Genomic DNA, 7,568 nt, shown 5'->3' on the forward strand with positions numbered 1-7,568 from the left:
CCCTAGCTTCAAGGAGCTCACAGTCTAGTCAAAGATGGGCAAGGACAATTCCCAGCAGAAACATCTAGAATAGAGGCACCCACAGGGGCCTAGAGAATAGACATAGAATGTGGATTATTAACTTAGCCAACACTGAAAGCTCCAACACTGAAGCTGATTTGAAGGATGAGTGGGAATTGGCTATGGAAAGGAAGGGAAAGGCATTCCAGAAAGAAGGAGAAGTGGAGAATTATGTGAGGATAAAGTATAGCCATGACTGAGGTCATTAAAGCACAGAATAGAAGAGGAAGTAGGAGTCTCTGAGGCTGCAGGGACAGGTGGGGTGGGGGCAAGGCAAGAGCAGAGGCTCATAAAGATTCTCTATGCTTTGCAAAGGAGCTTGGATTTCTCACAAAGGACAATCATAGGACTTAAGGCTGGTAAGTGATGGGATTGCTGCTTTAGAAAGATTATTAAGCAGGACAGCAGTGTAGATACTGGATTGAAGCAGAGTAAGAAGCCACTTGCTGGGCCCAGGATCTCAGCATGGTAGTCAACTTTCTTCTGTTGCCTTTTTCCCCTGAGTTCTCTGACCATCTTCATTTTTTGCAGTTGACAAGTGACTTCTTTTTGTATTGAAGAAGACTGGTGCCACTCTCCTTTGGTCTATAAATCTTTTTTAGTTCCACTATTTGCCTGAGGGAGGACAAAGGAACAGGCTGAACTAAGTTAAAGGATCGATCAGCTGTTCAGCAAAAATTTAAGTTTGACCAAGGGAGTATCATGACCATCTTAGTTATGTGTTGCTACACTCTGAAACACTCCAAATTCAGTGATATCAAACTACAACATTCGTAATTATTATCTCTTATGGTTCAGAGGATTCTCTAGATTTGGCTACGTAGTTCTAGTCCCTTCTACTGTGGCTGGTATAGTGGCATCCTAAAGGCCTTCTTAATAACATATCTTGTGGTTATTGGTGGCTTCTGGTTGGGACCTCAATGCGTGTCTTTCTTTCTTTCTTTCTTTCTTTCTTTCTTTCTTTCTTTCTTTCTTTCTTTCTTTCTTTTTGTACTGGGGATGAAACCCAAGGACATTCTACCTCTGAGCTCCACTCCCAGGCCTATTTATTATTCTTTATTTTGAAACAGGGTCTCACTGAATTGCAAATGGCCTAAGTAGCTGAGGCTGTCCACGAACCACGATCCTCCAGCCTGTCTCCCAAATGCTGGGATTACAAGCATGTGCCATGATGTCCGGCTTCAGTTAGGCTTTTCCATGTGATTAGGGCTTCCTCAGAAAATGGCATTAGATACTAAGTGACCTGAGAGAGAGCCACACCTTTTCTAACCTAACCCAATTATTCATAAAGAATTACCTCTGCTACATCCTTTTCTTTGTAAGTGAATCACTGTGGCCAGTCTATTCACAAAGGAAAGATAATTGGAGTCTACCACTTGTTGTTGCTCTTGTTGTTATTGGTTTTGTTGTTGTTGTGCTGGGAATGTAACCCATGGCATTGCATATACCCAGAAAATGCTCTACCACTGAGCTACACTTCCAGCCTAGAATCTACCAATTGATGGACAAAGGACAAAAGAATTTACAGACTTGTTTTAAAACCACTGTAATTATTTTCATGGTTTTGACCAATCCAGGGGATATCCATTTTTATTTTGGTGTACAATGTAAGAAGTAACAATATAAAACCCTAATCAACAATCTAGAATACTGTGAAAGGTCACCTAGTTTCCCATTCATGCTCTCTGATAAAGATTCATATCTTAAGAAACTTGACTGAAAAAAATAAATACATAAGCAAAATTGAGTCAAGGTCATTAGGGTTCCTCTCAAAAAGCAAATGTCTCAGGGCATTATGAAGAGAGTCTGAGATGGCTCCCTTGAATCTATGGGACAAGGACAAATTTAATTTCCAAAATAAAAAGAATCTGAAGACTGACAGGTGAATCATTTTACTTTGATGTATATGTATATATGTAAAGCTGTAGATACTTGTCATTAAAGACTATAAGTTGAATAAGTCTTTAAAAATCCTTTACACCTCCCAAACGTGATAAAGAACACCTATAGCTGTTATGTATATAGGCCCCTGGATCACAGAGTGACAAAAGTAAGTAAAAAGCCTCAAAGAAAGAATTTCTCTAACACAAGGTATTTCTGTCTAGGTGTGATACAGTAGTTCACATCCATCTTATAAAATGAGGAATATTTGAGATTTGAACAGTTTACAAGTAGGTTAGACCAATATAATTTACAATACCTAAGGTACCCAGACAGTTCTGTTTTTTTTAATTCTGAATAGAAAAGTGAAAAATGAATATGCTAGTGGTAAATACTATGATTTGAATGTGTCCACCAATAAGAATGTGTTGGAAACTTACTACCTCATGCAATAGTATTAATCTGTTAGGCGATAGTATCCAATGAGAGTTCATTAGACCATGAGGGCAGGGTGAATGTGTTATTGCAGTCCCCTGGGAGTGGGTTCATTACAAAAGGATGATTTCAGTGCCCCCCTTTTTTGTGGTGCTAGAAGATAGAACCCAGGGGCATTCAGGTATTCTACCTCTGGCCTATACTCCCAGCCCTTTTTTTTTTTTTTTTTTTTTACTTTATTTTGAAACAGTGTCTCACTAAGTTGCAAAGGGCCTCACTAAGTAACTGAGGCTTTCTGCTAACCTAGGTTCTCCTGTCTCAGCTCAGCCTCCCAAATGCTGGGATTACAAGCATTCACCACCACGCCCCGCTTCCCCCTTTTCTTTTTTATTCTCACCTAATTTTTGCATATCCATTATGTGATGTCTTTCACCATGTTAGGACACAGCCATAAAATCCTCACCAGTTGTCAAGTCTTGATTTTAGACCCCCCAGCTTCCAGAACTATGAGAAAGAAATTTGTGTTCATTTTAAATTGTTAGTACTTTAAATTATTAGTATTCTGTTATAGCAGCACAAAACAAACTAAGACAAAGACCCCCAAGAGAGAAGAATTTTCCAAACTGCTTTTAGACTTCAGCTGCAGCAACTCTTAATTGAGTCTCTAGAGGCTGGTCTATCCTCTAGGCTTTAAGATTTCCAGACCACACCTACCATTGTGTGACTTAATTTCTTAAACCAGTGTGTGTGTGTGTGTGTGTGTGTGTGTGTGTGTGTGTGTGTGTGTGTGTGTTCTGTGTTTCTGGAGAACTCTAATATGGGGGAATTCATAGATACAAAGGATAGACTGAAAAACTGACTGAAAAAGCAGGGATCACGCAATTTTAAAGGATCCAGTCACCGATATTGCTCAGAGTACCTCTGCTAGAAGGAATACCCTCCAAGTGATGTCAGTTTTATATAACTTAGTTTACGCTCTACATTTCAAAATATAGTTGTTGGGAGAGGGCACCAAGTATAGTTTAAATGAATACCATTTATGTTCAATAAAAAATTTGTTTAAAAAACATATAGTTGTCGGCTAAGTGTGGGTCAAATGCTTAGACTTAGGCCAGAGAAGCACCGTTACTTTTGTTAATATCCTACCAGGGTATATCCAATGAGGAAGAAGTAACACTTCAAAAGAAAATGAGGATGATGCTATTACTAAAAGAATATGCAGTGAAGTATACTAGAGTACCAAAAACATTTAATGTTTTCACCACATTTTCATACAAGATTTTACATGTAATTTTGGAAGGCTTACAAACTCTCTGAAGTCCATACATGTATTGTGGGATTCTTGCATACCATTAAGTGAAGAACCCCTAGTCTAATCATAACTACTGTATGTTATTGGTTCTCACTGCACTGATACATTGTCTACTGAATTATCCTGGAAAAGGGAAAAAAGTGGAAATTTGGATTCTCTGCCCCCTATTAGCTCTCCCCTACTAAAGAGATTGGGTTGCTCACACCATCAAGAAGAAAGATGCCATGAAAGAGTTGGCAGAACAAGATTGAAGAATAGCACGATATAGGAAAAGAACACAAGGCCTGAACAAGAGAATCTGCATTCCTATCAGCCACAAACCAAGATATCCTCAGCCTGAGACTCCCTTTGAGCTTCATGTTCTTATCCTTAAACATCTCTGCTTATCTCAATAGATATTGTGAGGTTCATGTAATTACCTCAGGGCATACTTTACAAACTATAAAGCTGTGAACAAATTTCACATGTGCCAACATATCTGCAAAGCTACATACATAGATCAATAGATCCATCACTAGAGAGCATAGGTACATAGAGTATGTCAGTGATTATTCAGCCTAGTTAACAATAGAAACATCTAGGAACCTTTTTAAAATTCAGATTCTTAAGTTTCTTCCTAGAACTACTAAATCATAATTTCCAGGAGTATGGACACATATGTATGTATACATAAATAACATTGTTCTTTAAAAATTACTTAGATTTGGAATACTAACCACATCTAAAATCAGAATTATCCACAGTAATCTGCTCTGTGTTGATTTTGATAAAAGCTAGTGTTACTACTTATGGAGCTATGTTTTGGATAAAGAAATATATTACTAACTTATTCCACATTATAACCTATACCCGCTTATATATGGTTAGAGAAACCAACAGCCCCACTAGGAAAGTGCCAGTATAGCAATAACTTGCTTAGAACAAATTCCACTCTCATTTATATGCTCAGAACCATTAAAGTGAGATTTTATAGCTCATGATCATTTTAAGCACCATAGATTTACGAGTATGGCTGTTTCTACAGTTTCAAAAACTTTGCAGAGAAGTCTCTAGCTTCCTGCAGTCCTTTAATGTGGAGATGATGTAATGTGTTCTTCAATGGGGGAAAAAATGAGAGAAATTAAGAAGAATGCAAAATACAATGTAATGGTACTAGGCTTTGCAATAACATTTTCTTTAACATCTGCTGTGTCTTTATCATCAAGGTATGAGAATTATCTTTTCAATTTTTCCTCTGAGGAGAAAGAAATTTCACTAAGTTTTTGAAAATAAAGGCAGAGGAGAAGACCTTCCATAAATATCTTTAGTTTCTTTAGTCTTCCCTAATATTGACTTTGAACTATTTTATACTAGATCTTGATAATGTCCTCATGCTGTGTGACAACTTTTAAAAATATTGACTTACAACATATGCCATGGCTAGCACGACAGAAGTCCCACCATCTTTCTTAAGGTGAGTACTAAGTTTTCCTTCCAGAAGGTGATGTTGACTTTAGATCTATTTTCATGAGACAGCAAAGCTCAGTGCTTCGCCAGACCCTTCTCTTTTGGCTGCCTCCAGATGGATGCACCAATTGCTTCCTTTCTGGCATCTTCTGGACAGACGGCCATTTTATAAATGGCAATATAAAGTCAGGAACCTTGGTGATCAGGATATTAATTCTTGAATTAATCAATAAAAATGTTTCAAGTTATAACAGTCTAAGCCATATGGATTAAAACGTGAATCAATAAGGGAATATACCTCCTAGCATCAACAGGATATCTTTTCTTACATTTTAGGTGCAAAGGATCATCTCCAGAGCTTTCCCATGCACCACAAGAGCCCCCTCATCACAATTTAGCAAGTGTATCCTCTCTTCATGCTAAATACAGCTCACTTGAATGTTCACAGAGCCCCCAGATTTTCTTTTTAGAGTCCAAAGTTTCAACCAATTCATTCTCATAGTACAGTGAAACTAGAACTCATGGAAGCTCCCTGAAGGCTGGTGGGATCCATCCCCACAATAAGAAGGATGGATTTCTCCAGCAGTTAACATAATGCGACTTTGGCCACCACCAAATAGATAGCCCACTGCCTGGCATATTACTGATCACTGCTTCTGCTGCTGCTGCTGCTGATGATGATGATGATGATGATGATGACGACGACGATGCTGCTGCTGATGTTGATGCTGCTGCTGCTGCTGCTATTCGTGCCACAGCTCAAGTAGGACTGCTTCTCACCTATTGGTAGAGAGCTGAAGCTGGAGAATTCTACCACAGCTACTAGAAGCAGGTTGCTGTAGGACAGTGGTCCCGAATTTTAGCCTGCCTCCAAATGACTTGTTGAAATATGAATTGTCAATATTCATTCTCAGAGATTTTAATTCAGTAGGCCTGGAGTGGTCTAAGTCTCCAGAACAGCACTTGGAAGAAGAAATGCTCTGTGTAAAGAAACACTCCTTTTGTTCCTGCTGTTGCTGCTGTAAGGACATAAACAAACCCACTTATTCAACCAAAGCAAGAGAGGTGGACAGAAACACCCCTGCAGTGGAGCCACCTGGCTGAGATCCACTGGGCCATAGAGGGATAGAGGAAGATCCTGCTCTGGACTGGGTTTCTTGCCTCGGAGTTCTTAGAATCAGCCACTCGGGCACCTCCCCAGGACTCAGGTCTGCTGCCTGGCTGTAGGTAGATAGGTTCACATGTCTACTGCCTCACAGATCCCAGAAAAGTCATTGTTGCTTAACCATCTCACTTTTGACCAGTCAACTCTGTGTTTATGGTAATCCATCTCATGATTTTATCATTGAAGGTTGCCATTCAGCCTTACTCAAGACCAAGTTGACTACTTTCATAAATTTATATAAGTTGAATCTGAGGGCATCACAATCTCTACTGGCTTAGAGCATCCCTGGATTCCTGATGCAGTTTAATTCACCCTTGTCTTAGAAGCCTTCAAATTCTGTAATTGAGATACCAGAAAGAGATTAAGTGTGACTAAAGCCTATTAATAGATTTATTATTCTTGGTGATAAACTCTAGTTAATAGACACAATGCATCTTTTGTAAACAATGTGTATAAGCGAACACATACAGACACATGCACAGGAAAAAAGAAATTATAGATTCTATAGCAAAGCAATGAAAAAATACAAGGTTTTCTTTTGTGATGAGATTGCTGTACAACTTAGCAGTTCCCCGTGTAATAGTAAATTGAACATTAAGTTACTCAGTAAATCAGTAGTCGTCAATCACACTGTACAACACATTTCCAACTCCTAACCTTGTAGTGAGTACTGCAATGTTAGCATAACACGACCATCAGTACCAAGTAGATAAGAAGACCAGTCTATCTTTTTATTATTGTTGACCTTTGTTATTTCAGCATCAAGTTTTATTATTCATGCATCCCTAACAGGCTTAAAAAATATATTAATAATAATAACAAAAGCCTTACACTTTAGCCAACATTTTCTTATTCAATATGTATAGAGCTTTAAATGCATAACAATGGCAAAATTTGCTCAAGGTTATTCACGAGCAATGTTGTGCCTAAAGCATTCTTAGTATAAAGGATATTATTTTTTAGTCCCATTAAATATCATCTTTTCATTCCTATTACTAATCTAATAAAAGGAACACATTCTGGTATAGTTTAAAGTATGAAACTATCATTCAGCAGTATCTTCCCCAAATAAATAGTAGTGAGGAAGTAAATAAGAAATTAAAAGATTTTTATGCTGGGCATGGTGGCACACGCTTGTAAGCCCCACGCTTGGGAGGTGGAAACAGGAGGATCGCACAGGTACAAAGCCAGCCTCGCTGGTTTAAGAGACCCTGTTTCCAAATAAAATATAAAATAGGTCTGGGAGTGTAGCCCAGAGGTAGAAGGGTT

This window comes from Muscardinus avellanarius (assembly GCF_963383645.1).
Source record: "Muscardinus avellanarius genome assembly, chromosome: 4".
Taxonomy (NCBI): domain Eukaryota; kingdom Metazoa; phylum Chordata; class Mammalia; order Rodentia; family Gliridae; genus Muscardinus; species Muscardinus avellanarius.